At 39.6% G+C, this 18,126-nt stretch overlaps 1 long non-coding RNA gene across 1 annotated transcript in view; it reads right to left on the bottom strand.

Moving 5' to 3' along the window:
* Positions 1–4,699: 4,699 nt before the first annotated feature.
* The window catches only part of LOC108793413, a 29,269-nt gene continuing 15,842 nt past the window's right edge, over positions 4,700–18,126 (bottom strand). The window contains exons 4-5 of the long non-coding RNA XR_001941641.1: positions 9,638–9,674; positions 4,700–4,732 (exon numbers count right to left, since the gene is read on the bottom strand). This is a non-coding gene — a long non-coding RNA (uncharacterized LOC108793413). The remainder of the gene's footprint in view (positions 4,733–9,637; positions 9,675–18,126) is intronic.

Genomic DNA, 18,126 nt, shown 5'->3' with positions numbered 1-18,126 from the left:
TTCACAATAATGCAATGCTGCTACAGGAAATACCATACACCTGGAAGTTGCAAACAGAAATTGCATGAAAAATTGATCAAAAAATGATATAAAATGATACAAATAGAGACCTAGAAAAAAACAGTTAAATATATATTAAAAATATATGCTTTTTAAGCACAAAAGTGTGAATGGTCAGTATTTATGAGCTTTGTTTGGATTTGTCCTCTAAACTTCTACTTGTAGAACTTGGTGGCTGTGCTGTCGCATGTCCTACTCCCCAGACACACGCTGACACCCTCCAAGTTTAGGTAGTTTTCACACTCCAGCAGCTGCACAAACTGTTTTGCTGCACGCTGCCTAATTGTGGCGGGTGCATGCTTAAAAGACTCATCTACACACAGGCAGGACCTGGAACAATTGAGAACAAAAGTGTGTTCAAAGTACCACATGAGCCCGTCCGCCTCATTATTCCCCAGTCTGCTGTTCCACACTTGGCTGCATGCCAAGTTCAATGGCCTGAAATAATGACTGGGAGAAGTGGGAGGCAAAGCTGATCGCCAAGCAGGTTGCCTTCTATTTACTGGGACAATGCAAAGATGGGGACATCATGCCAGGGCTTCTGTCTCCTGCTCCCTTTCTGTCTTTCACTTCCAAACTTTCTCCTCCTACACAATCTGTTTCTAAACCGAACACATACAGTATATTCTATTGTTTTGCTGGAAAGGAAAACACATACAATGTTCTATTATAGTGGTGTTTGTTATACGTGGGAGTTCAACTCCATGGTAGCAGCTTTGTAGAGTACTAAATATTAAAATGGCAAAATTACAAGAGCATATATGTATAACATATACAGTGTGAAAAACTAAAACTGCAATAAAATTGCAGTTGCAGGTTTACTTTTTGAATAATAGTGTGGTGAAGATAGTGCTTAATTAATGTCAACTGACACTCATTCCATTACAAAAGCAATGTCTGGCTATTTCAATCTGTTCCACATTTTGATCAAGTGATCCTTGTAGATTGTAAGCTTTCATGTGCAGGGTCCTTCTAATCCTTTTGTATGGTATTGTATTGTAATTGTACTGTCTCTCCATATGTTGCAAAGCGATGCGCAAACTGTTGGCGCTATATAAATCCTGTATAATAATAATTGTATGGCCTTTACATGACACGTTGAAAGAAAAAAATAGAGCTATTGTGCATTAGTAGTATGCTTATTTCCAAAAGTTTTAATTATACATGGAAAACATCTTTCCAAAAAGATTTGCTGCTGAAACATACAACATTGAAGCCAGAAGATTAAACATTTAAGGATAAAGTTAGTTTAAGGGTAGTGAGACTACAATATTGGGGAAACCAAGAGCTGGTTATAATGTGGTAGGCATAGAAATAAGAAACTCAATCATAGACACAGATCTATGGTTGGTATTCTTGGAGTAACTAGACAGTTATTCCACAACTTATTAAATGTTTTTGTATTACAGCTATGCAAGTATATATATTTTTTTCAGTTAGGAGCAATTATGTTAGGAGCAATTGTATTAATTTGAGCAGTAATTTCCCCAATGGTAAGTGATACAGGGTTTGGACCGATTTTTGGGCTGAAGTTCCAACTGAAAGTAAACCTTTTATTTAGATTTGGATAGAGTGAAGTAAGATCAGAACACAGGTTTTGATTGCTGTCTGTGTCCCCATTAGGGAGATTCACCCTCTGGCAGGCAGGGGTTATAATCCTCCTTTACTCTATCCAAAACTAAAAAAAAAATTACTTCAGTTTTACTTTAGGCCCATCTGATCTGAGTGTACAATAGAGGGCATTTTCAAGGAATTTGGTGTACCTTATAAGCTATATAATAAGCCTGTGTGATTCCGATTCCAGGTTGTCTTATACCAGTTGAGGTATAACAATAATGCTGGCTTCTGTCATAGAGGAAGATCATTTTTTACAATTAAATGCTGCAATTTAGAACCTAAGTAGTTTGGAACTAAAGACCTCACTATATTCTTCAACAAACTAAATTGGAAAGCCATTAGTAGCTGGGGTTATGGTTTTGGCAAAAAAGCCAATAGCCTCTGCAACTTCTGTTTGGGTAAGAGGGGCATCTAAAACGTCTGCCTGAGAATCTGAGAGAGTTGTTAAATCTATATTTTAGAAAAACATTAGGATTGTGTTTGTGTGCGTGCTAGTCTAGATGTAAATAGGTCTTCACAAAAAGAAGACAACAAAGTCACAGTATGTCACACTTTTTGGAGTTCACAGTCTGAGTTAAAGTTTTCTCCCAGAGCTTAGTACTTGTTTTAATGGCAATAATGTACTTGATTGGAATGCCTCTTACAGGGAACCCATACCAGTAGGTCATCATTGTGTACTTCATTGAGGAAAACATTTGCCAATAGTGATTTTAAGAGCATCATGTGATTTTATCAGGTTCATCCACAAAGCAAGTATTATCTTAAACAGTTCACACAGCATATGCAATCCACTTTAAAGAAGTTAACATCTGGGGATTGGTTAGTGCCAGGTCAATTTATGATAAGGACATATAGGATTTTGAAAAACAGGAAAATTTATGAGATGAAAATGTCTCTGGACATCATTCCACATTACTGAAAGATGCAAGGTGTGTTTGCATGCTACTGCCACTGGGGGGGGGAGCAGAGTGAAATTTGCCCAAACCAGGGTGCAGACATGTTTTAAAATCACTCACTAACATTGCTAGCAATTACTAAGTATATACTGAATGAAAGACATGTTGAATACATGGCTGGTAAAAGGTTTTTTTTTCTTATGTGGGGTTAAGTGACAGGCAACATATAGCCGGTTGTTATTTATAAAAGCATTGGTGAACTAAAGAATATTTTGCATTCCATAATATAACATTAACTCTAGGGATGTACCAATACTGGTTTTTCGGTATTGAGTACCGATATTTTGTTCTTGGTACTCGCCGATACCAAATACTGATACCGGAAGTCCCATTAAGGAAGCCGGGCAGCGTATAATGACTCGCCCCCCGCTTCCTGATTGGCCATGGAGCCAGCTTTCTGGCCAAACAGGAAGCTGCGGGGCGGGCAATGACTCACAGCTTGGCTTCCTGATTGGCTAGCTTCTTGACCAATCAGGAAGCCAGGTGGCATGTAATCCTGATTGGACGGGATGCCGGCTCCACAATTTCTCGTCACCAAGTGACAAGGGAGCACGGAGCTGGCTTCACGGCCAATCAGGAAGCTCTGGTTGAGTCATTAACAAACACGAAAGGGAAAAAAACAATAATTGTGACAAAAACAATAATTATAACCATACACAACATATAACATTGTAAAACTGGTAGAAAGCAAACATAAGAGTAGATACCAAATTTTTAAGCTGGTAAGTCTTATCCATTTTTGAGAGATATCAAGAAATCACTCTGCAGGTTAAGTAGAAACAGAAAATTATTGCCATTGGCTTAATCTTGATTGAATGGAGGAATCCAGGGAATGCAACAGGTCAATACCAGGTCACTTTTAGGTACTTACACTGCTTGCATTTAAAAAATACATAATTAAGTATTAATGATTACAGAACTGCAGTGAATTGTGTATTTTATATTTCTCTAGAGTTCAGCTTTACAAAATAGGTATAAAAACAGCAGAAAAATACTATGGAAATGGAAGGGAGGAAGGTGGTAATAAAGGGCTAATTATACAATTAAGGGTTAATAAGAAGTTACATAGGAATTTATTGTTTTAACTATATTTTACTGCTGAGGTTGATTTAAATAATGCCACATGCAGATCAAAAGTCATCCCTTTGATCTACATATGAATAAAGTAGCAAATACATTGTAACAATTATTACATTTTACTCAATGACACTTGCAGGCTATCTGCAAGTGTCATTTTACACAGAAATGTCTGCATTTTGACAGCTTCTCCTGCTATGTGATACATAGCAGGTCCCATCTGTCATTTTGGCAGCCTTGAATATCCAGTATTTGCCATGGGGAAATGGAGGCAGGGGCAAAGTAGTAGAACATAGGAGATATGAATCAAATGGTTAATAAAACAAACAAAAGCCAATGGAGAGTAAATAACAATATTTATTTTTGGATTACTTGAGATTTTTAATACCTTACATAAAATAAATAAACACAGTCTTTATATTTCATTCTTCCAAGAAGAAAATCAGGGAAAGTATTTGACCTCAAGACAGATGATGTTTTTTGTTCAACTATATATGGGAATTTAAAGTAGGCCGCATCAATAATGTCCATCTCCATTGCCCATGAAGTTTAACAACAATGACTGATCCATGACAAGAAGATAGTTGGAAATTTAGCATCTTCTTGGTTTATTGTCTGCCAGAAAACCACATTGGAAATTACAATCCTGCACTGGTTCATTGGTGTTTTGGTAATCTCATTAAAGGGAATCCCAGTGTAAATTCTGTGAATTTGCAGATGGAAGGCTAGCTGATTTTGAGCTGTTGATCTGGGAGGACCAAGTTACTAATTTGGGCAAAAAAGGTGGTGATTTTTGGCTAAGGGCTTCTTGGCATTCAGAAGAGTCCATCATTCGGTTGATATATTCTACAGCTTGGACAATGCTGAATGTCAGTGTTTGCTATCAACCAAGTTTATGTTCCAACTCTGGCTTAAATTGTCCATGCGTTACAGAAAGTTTACTGATTTGAATGATGTCCAGTGCCCAGTTTGTGTTTCAAAAGCTCATATTTTCCTTTTATTCAAATATGTTGGTGACAGTCCTGCACAAAAATAAGACATAATTATAAGTTGTGTCTAGTCCCACTGCTTGGGGTGTATGCTACAGATCTTATTATATTAAACTACATAGTGCAACAGAGAGCAAATCAAACACTTTTAGGAACTGTATAAACTAAAGTATACTAAAGTACATCTAATGGCTCCTGTGTGACAGACTAAACAGGTCCCAAATCCAGTTAATATGTGATGCACAATTCTCATAAATGACTCCTCTGACTGAACCAAATCTTCCTTTATTTGCCCCTATTCCTCCTTCCAGACACTGCAGGTCACAGTAAGAGGATTTCAGCAGCTGATGAATTGCTACCAAACCAGAAAGCACTGGGTAGGACTATATGTATCCAGGAGCTGACTAAACAGCTACATGCTTGTTAAGGGGGGCACTCCATGGACCAAAATGGCAGGAGGTTGCTTTACTCTTTTGGTGCTCAGAATCCGAGACGTCACATAGCACCCAGGGCCCCTCCTCCAATCCCCACCCCATTACAAGAAGCTGCACAAGGTGGACTTTACTGGTAGAATCAACAAGTATTTGTGACACGTTTTTTTCCAGTTTCTAGTTCTACTTAAAGGTTAATCATTGAAGTCTAAACCCAGTCAAAACTTTTTTTTCTGGGTTTTGGATAAAGAGGGTAAGGGTTAGAGCCAGGGTAAGGGGTTTAAATGCTGTGTGTGTCTTTGCAAACATTCTCCTACACTTTTACTTCTATCTGACACCAATTACCTAGACTAAAAGTGAAGGGAAAGCTTCTCAGTGGGGGCACAGATTGCAACAAGTAAGAACCGATAGAGGATCTATCCCTTCCCCACTTTACTGAAAACAAAGTTCGCTCTGACGTTGGGCTTTATAACAAGAGTTTATGTTCCTATGTAATACACTTAAAGTACTTAAAGTACAACTAAAGGCTCCTGTATGAAAGTCTAAAGTACCAAATCCAGTTACTATGTAATATGCAAGTCTCACAAGTAATTTACATGTTGATAGGGCACCCATGTCAACCCTATTTAGAGCTAAGAAGAACACCCTGTTACAATGTAACCACCTGAACTCTTGCACCTGTATACCACTTACGTACCAGAGCAATTTTTACATTTTAGCTTTGGGCCTATTTTTTCTGCCATAACTTTGCCATTACATAAGATAACAAAGTAACGCATATAAAATAAATTATTTTTTTGTTAAATAACATGGCTTTCTCTTTGTCTTGAAAAGGTATTATATTTTCTTTATGAAACTTCACAATAAAGTAATGAAAACCCAAAGAAGAACATTATACCAAAGGTAGAGGGTGCATGCCCTTTGTTGGAAATTATAGTTGTGTTAGGATGTTTTCTTGATGTCAAATAAAGGTATCTGTAGACACCATCAGGGGCCTGGTGTCAATTATTAGATACATGAAACATACATATTTTTGGCAACAGTTTTTATACATTTCAGATATCAAGTAACAAATGTCTAACATCCATAGGTAACTTAAAGTACATGTGAAACTGCACTAAGGCTTGAATAAAATTGGATTTTATAGAAATGCTATAAAAAGTCTGCACATTATGCAGAATGCAATGACTGTGTACAAAGCGCAGTAATTCACAGCAACCTCACTTTCCTGTAGTTATATTAGTAAAATTGTGGAGGATGACTGATTGTTATGGTCATTCTTTTTGCACTATGTCATTTAAATTGGATTTTTGTACTTAAAAGTAAATTCCATATCTTGGAGTGCATTGAGGGACACAAGTTTAAAAAACAATTGAGTTATACTGCCACCTACTGGAAGATATGGACAGCGGCAAAGATAAAATTGTGAACAGAAGAGCAAGTAGCAGCCTTACAAATCAGAAAGAAACAGTTGCCTAATACCAAAAAGCCCAAGACCTAGTAAAATGTGATTTAGCAGGACAGGGTGGAACCCAACCAAGCATGAATAATGAAAGGTCTGAACCATCTAGAAATGGTGGAGCAAGAAGCTAGTTCCCCTTTACAGGGACCCTCTGGAATGACAACAAATTTGTTTTTTTAAAACAGTGGAAACACTGGCTGCAAGATAGACACACAAAGCACCAAAGCCAGACAGGGAAACGGGAGGACAATGTCCTGGTTGAGGTAAAGGCTGAAGGCACCTTACGAAGGAAGGAGGCTCTAGTCCTCAACACTACCTTGTCCTAATGGGGGAACCAAAATGATCTTTTACAAGACAAACCTGCAAGCTCAGACACACACCTCCTGAGTATGCGTGGAAAGGGAAATATTCCTAATATGTTCAAATTGGGATTTTTGAAATGCAGAGAACCAAATTCAGATCTCAATGAGTAATGGGTAAACACAAATGAAAGACATCCTGCACAAAAGTTTTAATCAAAAAATCTGAGGCTAGCATTCTCTGAAACAAGATCAAAACCACTGATATTTGAACTTTGATGGTACTAATGGCCAATTGTTGACCCAGGCCTGCCTGAAAAAAGGTGAGGATACATCCCACAGAGTATTTCCTGGGATTAAATCTTTTTTCCTTTCACCAAGTGAATTATGCCTTCCAAATGCAATAGTAGGCCTCTCGGGAAACAAAGTTACTTGCTTTTAACATCATGGAAATCACTGATTTAGAGATACTCTGTGCCTCATGACTTGGGCTTCAACAGCCATGCTGTTAAAACCAGCGACCGTGAAGCAGGATATTCAACCAGTCCTTGAGACAGATAATCCTGACAATCTGAAAGAGCCAATGAGACATCCGCCAGGAGTATGATTAGGTTCTGAATGCCACATCTGCCACAGCTATAAGGATCACCAGTATGCCCTTCACCTTGACAGGGAAGGAGTCGATCAGGCTATACTGATCCAATGGGCCCACAAGAGCATCCACTGCTTCGACCAAAGAATGTCTGTGGCTGAAGAAAAGCTTGTTTAGTTTGTTCTTAAATCTAGTTACCAGAAGGCCACATCCGGTGTCCTTCACCTCTGACACAAGTGGTGGACCCTGGATCCAGGCTTTGCTACCTGAGGAAGTCTGTCTACCAACTGTAAACATTGGACAAGGCCAGAATTACTTCTACTTCTCTTGCCTTGGCAAGACTTCTGCTTCCTCCCTGATGGTTGATGTACACTTCCGCTGTGGCGTTATCTGTCTGGATCCTGATCAGATGACCCTCTAGATGGATGTCTCGCAATGTAGGGACATGAGCACCCTAATTACTTGAAGCTCCAGAATATTGATCAGGAGCCATGAATGCTCTGGCATTCAAGTCCCTTGCATCAACAAGGTGTCCAGAACACCTACAGAGCCTGCAAGGCTGGCATCCTTTGTGAGAATCTTCCAAGAGATAAAAAGGAAAGATTTTCCTGACTCCAGAACTGGACTCCAGAGTCACCAGACCAGAGACAACCTGATCCTTGGTGTAAGGTGAATTAGAAGCTTCCCTGCCTGAGGTCTAGGCTTTTTCTGTTGGGGCAGACAAGTACTCTTACCCCCAGTTATATGCTTAATGAGAATGCACATGAGAGCTCCAAAGATACCATGTACCTCAAAAGGCATGCGTAGTAACTGTTTTTTGCACACATGCTCCTCAGCAGAACATTTCAGCCAAAAATGTCACCACATGTTCACTGACAGGAGACTCATAGGGGATATAAGACAGGAAACACCCAGTAACCCATTCACACAGAAGTTTAGAGCTTCTGACATGAGATCACAATGCTTCACAAATTGGGGGTCCATTTGGAAGCAAATATAATCGCTTCAAATGGTCCAAGTCCATTCCTCTATAGTTTGATAGGCTAGCATCACAGCCAGGGCAGGGTGCCATGCAGGGCCAGCCGGAGAGAACTTCGTTTTCAAAAGAATCTCCACGCATTTGTTAATGGGATCCTTAAAAACAGGCACATCCTCCACAGGGATCACCAGTACTTAAATAAGACTGGATACTACCAGATTTATTGTTGGAGCAGCAAAATTCTTAATAAAAGACTGCTCAAATGGGTACATTGCCACCAAACATTTGAGAGGTGTGGGCAGCTTATCATGAGTCTCCCTGTCCCTATAAGGTACATCTGGGACTAGCAGGTGCACTGGAAACGTCTTGGTAGTTTTAGAGCCTCTATGGGATCCTCACATGTAGCAGCACTAGCAGAGGCTGCAGGCTGATGTTCTAGTTTCAACGTGGTGTGTGCCATGTCAATACAATTTGAAATAGCTCCCCAAGCCTGCCCTGGGAGTACTGGGAGCAGTGTGCAGCACTATCATCCATTATGAATTTGTGAGACTCAGCCTCAAACAGAGCCCCTAGTGCAGAAGGCTTCGAGGCCACAGGTAAATCAGAAATTATTTTCTAGTGAAGCGCATGGAGGTATGATTATAATCTCTGTGGTCAGAATCAGGTTGCAATTTGGTCCATGGTTGCAGTGAAATCCTACCACTCAGGTCCAAAAAGTGCCACAAAGGGGAGCTCAGTGCCAATGTAGCCCAACAATTATCCAGTCCAAGGGAATCTGTTTATGGTCTCCAAAGCTACTGTTGATGATATGCCAATTGGTATAGCTGTGCATCAAAACTTGTTCAAGCAGCAGCTGAAGGAAGGAAAAATATTAAACTTGAATGTAGACAAAAAAAAAAAAACTGAGAAAAGATGTCCATCCTACTTGGACACCAGCAAATCACTGAGACATGCTGGGAGTGAGAAAGATTATACTGAGCTGTCTTGTTTTTTTTTGTTTGCCAGTGCACAAATCCTCTATAGGTGACAGTACTGTATAACCCAACTGCCTCTGAAAAGTGTGTCCATCAATGAACAAGAAATAAATATGCTATAATGTCTAATTCATCCACCCAAATCTATTCCACATTAATAAAAATAAATTCAGCATGGAATGAATGGAAACATTTACTTACTGATACACTGCTCCTGAAATTTCATCTATGTAGCTTCCTAGAAAACAAAATAATATCATAGATATTATAAGTACACATCTGCTTCCAAAGAAAGAAAATCTACAATTTTTAAGGTGTATAAGTGAGTTGCAGAAAACAATATGTTGTATGCTAACTTTACTTATCCTGCACTACCCAACCCAAACTACCCAACGGAACTTTATGTGAAAAGAACACCACCCTGAATGTACATTGTGCTATCTTCATCATATCCTTGTGTCCCAGGTTGAACATCAATGTCATTCCAGACATTCTACCTGGTTGTTTTAGTAATAATGAATCACTTCCTCTGCTGGGCATTGGGTCTTGCAATCCAGAGGTTACTATCTCCTTAGTGTTTGTATGTTTTCCCCTTATGTCTGTGTTTTTTTAGGTTTTTAGTTTTCTCTCATAACCAAAATACTGGAAAATTTGTTGGCTTCCATAGACTCTCCCTGGTGTATCTTTATGCTGGTCATAGGGATATTAGTTTATACATTTATTTGGATTAAGTGGTAATCTGTATTAGTTTCTGGTGTTTTATAAATGAAAAATATTAATATAAAAAATAAATTATGTGTTTCTAATCGGAGTAGCCAATTCTTTATTCCTTTCCTGCACTCTTTACTAAAACAACCTGGTGAAGAAACAATTGGACTTGGAGGTGCACTTTATTTATGGCAAGAAGCACTTTAGATGTTTCAGTGGAAGCAGGGCAAGTATCATGTCCATATACAGTAAAACTTAGAAGTCTTATGTTTTGTGTTGTGGTCTTTTAATGTATAATTGTGACACCCTTCTTATAACATGGGGAGAAGAGATGCTTGGGAAAGTTCTCACTGGTTGCCTTCTACTGCACCTTTAAGACTTTATCAAGATCTCAAATATTACCATCTCATAATTACCAAAAATTATATAAAAACATGAGAAAGAGATGCTAAATGTGGCATTAAGAATACCATAAATGGCAATGTATAAAATTAAAATTGTTTTATCAAATCAAATCAAATATTTACTGCAAACAGTATATTGATAAAAATCTTTTTTGGGGTACATATACAAAAACCAGCATCAATCGGAGAATATAACATTAGTGCATAAAGTCTTGTCTATGTGTTTTGCAGAGATATCAGCTTCTTTAGGACTGGGTTGGACTATTGCTATGATTACTCAAAAGTCCACGCTTCAATCCACAATCAACAATACACTGAGTGGCCAGATTATTATGACCACCTGACGTTTGTAGGCAAATTGTATATCATAACAAAACAAGTGTGTGTTTTCCATATTTCCGGTCCTAGAGGGGAGAGGTTTGGCGTACAAACTCCATGTATGTAACATCTGAGAGTACTTTAAAAAGTGTGTTATGCAACAAATGACATATAAAAGGATTTTGTTATAACTTATTTTGTTATGCCTTTGTTTATCTCGATTACATGGTGGATTTATGTGACTAGTAGTTTACATAATAAAGATTAGAATTTTTGTGCTTTATTTCGGCTCACAGGACACTGAATTTCTGGTAAGATCATCAGATAGTCTTTGTGCTTGCTGAAAAGTCTTCTAGCCTTAAAAAAGAAAACAAATGCAGCCACCACATCTAAGGACTGTTAAGCTGCAATATATAATTTTTTTGTATTTAGAAATACCTTTACTATACGCATTCTGCTACATTGTGATCCTTTGCAGAAGGTTAAATCATGATAATGAACTGACAAAAGGAATTGCTTGAAAAAGAATTATGGGGAGAGTGAAATAAACTCATCCCTATAATTAGAGCCGAAGTGTGACAATGAAGCTATCACGTATCAGTTTTATTGATCGGAAACTGAGCTATCATATACCGCTGATCGCTCAGTTCCCGATCCTTTCCCAGTGCCAGTCACCTCTCCCTTCAGGGATTCCAGCCTTCCCTCTCCGTTCCTCCAGAGAGGCAGAGCCAGCTGTCAATCATGCAGAGGGGTGAATCCCGACAATATGGTCAGGATCCGTCCTGGCTGCAGTGTGGCTCTGTGCTGTCAGCATTCAGCGGACAATAGCCCCCTATATGCTGAGTTTTGGGTCACAGGAGACCATTAGTATATGTCCTCGTGTGACCATAAAGAGAATTAGGTTGGGCCATAGTTCTCTTTTAAGCAGGTGCGGTCATTCACAGGTAACTGCAGGCCTGCAAACACTGTGGGCAGTGGTAGCTGGTTATTCTATCCAAAAATTTAAAAAACTAAAAAAAGTTTTGGCTTCAGTTGCACTTTAAGTAGTACTTTACATGGATGTGTTTGGTATTACTACTCTGTAGGGATGCACCGATACTTGGACTGTTTAAGTAGGGATACACCATTGTTAATACTAGGCACTTTCACAAGTACTTATACTCGTGAAAATGCCCAGATACTAAACGCAGATACCGGTGTTCTGTCGAGAACGCCGATGTAGTCGAATTTGCTGACCTCAGCATCTGCGCTTACACACAGACCGGTATTATCGAGGAAACTGATTTATTTCCAAAGTATTTCGTTAAAATTGTTAATTGTGACCGTTAATAATATTCCATCTATCACTTACTGCCACCCAACATTTACTGCCATGAACGGCATATTATTAACAGTCACAATTAACCATTACAAATGAATACTTTGTAAATAAATGGTGGTTTCCTCGTTAATCCCGTCTGTACGCAAGCGCAGATATTGGGTCGGCGCTCTCGACAGAACACCGCACTAAAATTATTAAACAAGCGGCTGCCCGGGGTCCCACGCTTGCTAGTAACGCCTCTGGTACTTGGGCAAGTATCAGTACTTGTACTTGCAATTTTGTCTATTATTCTGGTAATTTATTGGAGTAATGTGACTAGTTTATTAGCGGTTATATAGTTAATTTTAGTCCTGTGTAACCAGAGGCGTCTCGGGGCGGCGTGACACCCTGCAGTGACGTCATTGTGTACGCCTTCTGTCTAGTAAATAGGAGCTAAAGTTTTTCTTGCATTACATGTTCAACTTGATAGTATGTCACTAGTATAGTATTAATCACTGGGAAAGAACTGTATACATATCTGCCTAAAATATAGGTACAGGCTGAATGTCAAATGTATTTACATTTAATAAGTGTTTAACATATGCAGTAAAGTTACAGTATTTGTGCCAAAAATGAATCATCTGAAATTTCTGGTGCTGAAACACCGATACCCAAGCAACAAAGCAAATTATCCAAAGCTTCCGGGCTTGTGCGCTTGGACTGTTTAAGTAGGGATACACCATTGTTAATACTAGGCACTTTCACAAGTACTTATACTCGTGAAAATGCCCAGATACTAAACGCAGATACCGGTGTTCTGTCGAGAACGCCGATGTAGTCGAATTTGCTGACCTCAGCATCTGCGCTTACACACAGACCGGTATTATCGAGGAAACTGATTTATTTCCAAAGTATTTCGTTAAAATTGTTAATTGTGACCGTTAATAATATTCCATCTATCACTTACTGCCACCCAACATTTACTGCCATGAACGGCATATTATTAACAGTCACAATTAACCATTACAAATGAATACTTTGTAAATAAATGGTGGTTTCCTCGTTAATCCCGTCTGTACGCAAGCGCAGATATTGGGTCGGCGCTCTCGACAGAACACCGCACTAAAATTTTAAACAAGCGGCTGCCCGGGGTCCCACGCTTGCCAGTAACGCCTCTGGTACTTGGGCAAGTATCAGTACTTGTACTTGCAATTTTGTCTATTATTCTGGTAATTTATTGGAGTAATGTGACTAGTTTATTAGCGGTTATATAGTTAATTTTAGTCCTGTGTAACCAGAGGCGTCTCGGGGCGGCGTGACACCCTGCAGTGACGTCATTGTGTACGCCTTCTGTCTAGTAAATAGGAGCTAAAGTTTTTCTTGCATTACATGTTCAACTTGATAGTATGTCACTAGTATAGTATTAATCACTGGGAAAGAACTGTATACATATCTGCCTAAAATATAGGTACAGGCTGAATGTCAAATGTATTTACATTTAATAAGTGTTTAACATATGCAGTAAAGTTACAGTATTTGTGCCAAAAATGAATCATCTGAAATTTCTGGTGCTGAAACACCGATACCCAAGCAACAAAGCAAATTATCCAAAGCTTCCGGGCTTGTGCGCTGCAGTAGCAGCTCTTTCATGGGACAAAACACTAGGGTGTCGTTCACCCTGTGAATATCAGTGAACGCCTGTTCTGTGCAAGTATATGCCAAAACCAATGTTCTTTAGTTTTTTTCTTTACAAGTGCAAAGGGGAAGTGTATCAATTTGGTTGTATCATTAGTATTTTTCAGACTGTTGCACCCCTGATTTATAGTGCATATAGCAACAGATTTATCATCCTAGTGTATGTGTCATTCCTAAATGCCTTGATAAGGAGAATTGTCTCAAAATTGTCTCCGTAAATTGTCTCTAAATTGCTGCAAGTTTGCTAGGAACATCCTGGGTGACAGATGAATAGCCCTGAAGTGCTTAGATGACTTGAGGATATGAAGCTGCATTATCTTTGTGATACTTTAAGAAGTGCTCAGGAGCATTTCTGGGATGTGCTTCAGTTTGGATGTCTTTTAATGTTGCACATGCTGGACACAAGTACTGCACAGTTGAGATATTATGCAAAATTATGCAAAACATGTGCAGTGAGTCACAAGCATCAATATGTTAAAAGAACACTTAAAAAAGACACCTAACAGAGATAAAATTTAGTGGTTAGTTAGCATGACATTTGCGGACACTTTGTGCATTCCTTGCAAACACATTCCTAAATATCCCAATACATTTTGAATTGTTTTCATGAAATATTGCATTATAGCCACTAGATGGCACTAACGGAACATAGGAAATAAGTATTTATTTTCTATGCTCGTGGGCACCATGTGGTGTCCATAATTTGGTATTACATTATAAATATGTGAAAATACATTGTGTGGTAAACAAACAAATAAAGAACGTACAATTTGACATATATCCGCACAGAATGAATGTCAACAGATATTCACAAGGTGAAGGGTCCTATGAATAGTTTATAAAAAGACCCATAGAGATTGTGATTGCCTCTAAGATCATTGAGTTGGATGAATTTTGCAACACTGTAACTGTATGCTCATTATTTCACTACAGTGTCAAATCCCCAACTCATAGGTACTTTGAATACTTTTGAATACCATCGAAAAAGAGTGAGCTTTGGCAACAAAAGCTTGTTTGGCTGCTCGGCTAAGTGTGTGCCATCATCCAGGCACAGTTTCCTTTACTGCTACCTTGTATTCACATAGCATTACAACAATTATGCACTAATGTACAGCTATGTAACCAAAAGCAGTATGCACATACACATGCTGTAAAGCTCTGCAAAGATTTCCTAAAATTGATGCAGTAAAGACTGTGGTCTGTACATTAACACCCAGATTTAAGTCTAACCATTTCTGTCCTCCTCTTCAGAGGTTAAGAAATTATAAATAGTCCTTAAGATTAGGTCAATAGGCATGTATAGCCCATAGATATAGAGGCATTATGGCAGCAAAGGAACAGAAGTAATACCTTGAGTTGCAGATATGCTGTACAACAAAATGGCCACCAGAGGGAAGGCTTATATCAAATGTTATCAAACGCCAGCTTTAGCAAACTTTGTGGCTTTGCAGGCTGAGTAGTGAATGTGCTGCTGATTCTCTGTGTACACTGATTCTCATAGTGCTTTGTGCACTTTGGTCATGTAAGTGCAGTGGTACCTCGGTCCCGAACTTAGTTCGTTCCACGATTCCGGTCGCATTCCGAATTGGTCGTGAACTGAATCAAACTGTGTTCAGAACGCGATCTTGACTAAAGGAAGCCACCACCATGTGTCATAGCAGGGAAGATGGCTTCGGTTGTGTCCCTCACCCGATGCGGAGTTCGTGAACAGAAGCAAAATTTTGCCGAGCTACCTGTTCGCGAACCTCTGGCAGTCGCTGGCCAGCTAAATTAGGACCCCACCTAGAGCTCCTCCCACCGGACCAGCGCTGACTTGCCGCTGCTCTCCCGCACCGAAGGTAAGTGAAGAAATTATTATTATTTTTTTTCTTTTAAACTACGCAGAGCCCCAAAACAACAAAGCTGAAAGGAACAAAAAAGTGTATGGTGTGCGGAAGAGGGGGAATTGAGGAAGAGGGGAAGGGGACAGCAGCCAAAAATGTAAAATACACTATGCAGCTTACATGCTGATAGGGAGCAGGCCCAGCGCTACAGGGGGTCGGGGGTGGGGCACAAAAATGCAACTTTGCCTGTGTAGGCAAAAATCCTAGCACCGGCCCTGACTATAACGTATCTTTTCCTCCATTCTCCTATTATTGCAGATTCATCCGTGAACAAGCCTGAATGAGGAATGATCCCAGCTTCAGCTTCAGTGAACCCAACTTGCCCGCTTCATCATCACCAAGGTATGATAACACAGCAGTTAAACATAGAGACTTTAATAGAGCAATATCTGTTAAAAGGACAGACATATCACCTCCCGTATCCTCTCCTGCATACAAGAGTGATTCAGATGATAGAGATAAAGACCCTAATCATCAGTGCCCTAGTCACAAAAAGTCTCACCCTCTTAAGAAATGTCGTGGCCATAGGGCAAAGACTTTACAAGAGAGCAGGGATATTCTGCAGAAACTTGGAATATGCAATAGGTACTGTGCTTCCTATGATCATTTTGCTAAAGACTGTAAAGTTCTCATCAAGTGCACAGAATGCAGTAGTGACAAACATGTTACAGCTATGCATCCGACTCCACTTCCAGACAACCCACAGAAACCACCTACAGTACATCAAACCCTACTTCAAATCATAGCGGGGAGCAACAAAGTCATGTTTCAGCCACAAGTGTTTCTTCTTCATGTACTGTAGTCAGCAGGGAGAGCCATGGGCAACCACCTGCAACAGTCACATCAAAAGGTGATACTTCACAAAATACTTTGGGGAAAGACTCTTGCAAAAATATGTCTTGTCAAGGTGTTTCACCAAAGACAACCTGAAAAAACAGTCAAGATGTATGCTGTTTTGGATGACCGAAGCTGTCATTCACTCGCCACTTCAGAATTCTTTGACTTATTTGGCATCAAGGGTAATGTGTTATCCTATACATTGCACACCTGTGCTGGTTCAGTGCAACTCACAGGAAGAACAACCTATGCTGAATTCATAATTTTGCCTAACGATAGGGAGGAAATTCCTACACCAGAGGATGCACTTCGTGAACCTCACCTAAAACATTTAGCTGACTGCATTCCACCACTTGACAATGAAGCCAAAATTATGCTTCTGTTAGGCAGAAACATCCTGAGAGTACACAATGTACATCAGCAGCACAATGGGTGGAATGACGCTCCTTATGTCCAAAAGACCTATCTAGGTTGGGTACTTATTGGAATCGAACACGAATGCAAACCTCAAGCCTCCGATGATGTATGTTCCAATAAAATTATTGTACAGGTAAACCAAGACTGTACTAAAACACTACCATGTAATAGCTCTGGTAAGACTACGCACCAGATTTCCTTCAACAGCTCGGATGAGCAGAAATCCACTGATGCAACACCCACGCCAATGCACCTAAGTATCACTCCAGTAACTTCACAAGGTGTAAACATCTTGGGAAAACCATCAGAATCTTCTACACCAGTCATCATGCAAGATGATTCTCCTCTTCACACAGAAGCCATAGACCTGCTCCAATGCTCCAAGGGACCAAAGGCATGCTTTCTTAGACTAACCTCAGACTCCATAAGGCTGCTTCGAACAATTCTGCTGGTATAAAAGCCTTTCAGCCTGGCGATCATGCCACAGGATTTAAGGACTTAAATCTGGGAATGGACATGCCACCTGTATAGAGAAGTCTAGGCCTATGGTGGGACTGATTAAAAAATACCTTCGGCTTTCAACACACAATTCCTAGACTTGAACTTTGCGGGACTGTATAAATTGCAGATTTCATACTGCGTGAGCTAGACATTCAGATAGATGATGTCAAGTTATACACAGACAGCAAAGTTGTTCTGGGCTACATATACAATCAAACAAAAGGTTTCTATGCCTATGTCAGCAACCGTGTAGAAAGAATCAGGAAATCCTCTAAACCTGAGCAATGGCATTATATTCCATCTGAAATTAATCCTGCAGATCATGCCACCAGGCCAGTGTCTACAAGTGTCTTCGCAAATTCTTTTTGGTTAACAGGTCCTGAATTCTTGCTGGATCATACAGAAGAAACCACCACTGATTTCTTCAGTCTTCTAGATCCTGACAAAGATCCAGAGACTCGTCCTGAAGTCAAAACCCTTGTCACCAGATCTGAACAAAGACTCATCTTGGGCTGTCAACGCTTTAAACGTTTTTCCAAGTGGACAAGGTTTGTACGCACTACCAGGGCTGGATTTACTCTCCCTGCCGCCCCAAGGCCAGATACCACAATGCGCCCACCTCCCTGC

The sequence above is a fragment of the Nanorana parkeri genome, unplaced genomic scaffold (genome assembly GCF_000935625.1).
Source record: "Nanorana parkeri isolate BGI_ZX_2015 unplaced genomic scaffold, ASM93562v1 scaffold747, whole genome shotgun sequence".
Classification (NCBI taxonomy): Eukaryota; Metazoa; Chordata; class Amphibia; order Anura; family Dicroglossidae; genus Nanorana; species Nanorana parkeri.
Note: the sequence above shows the minus strand (reverse complement) of the source record. Positions and strands in the feature narration are given on the sequence as shown.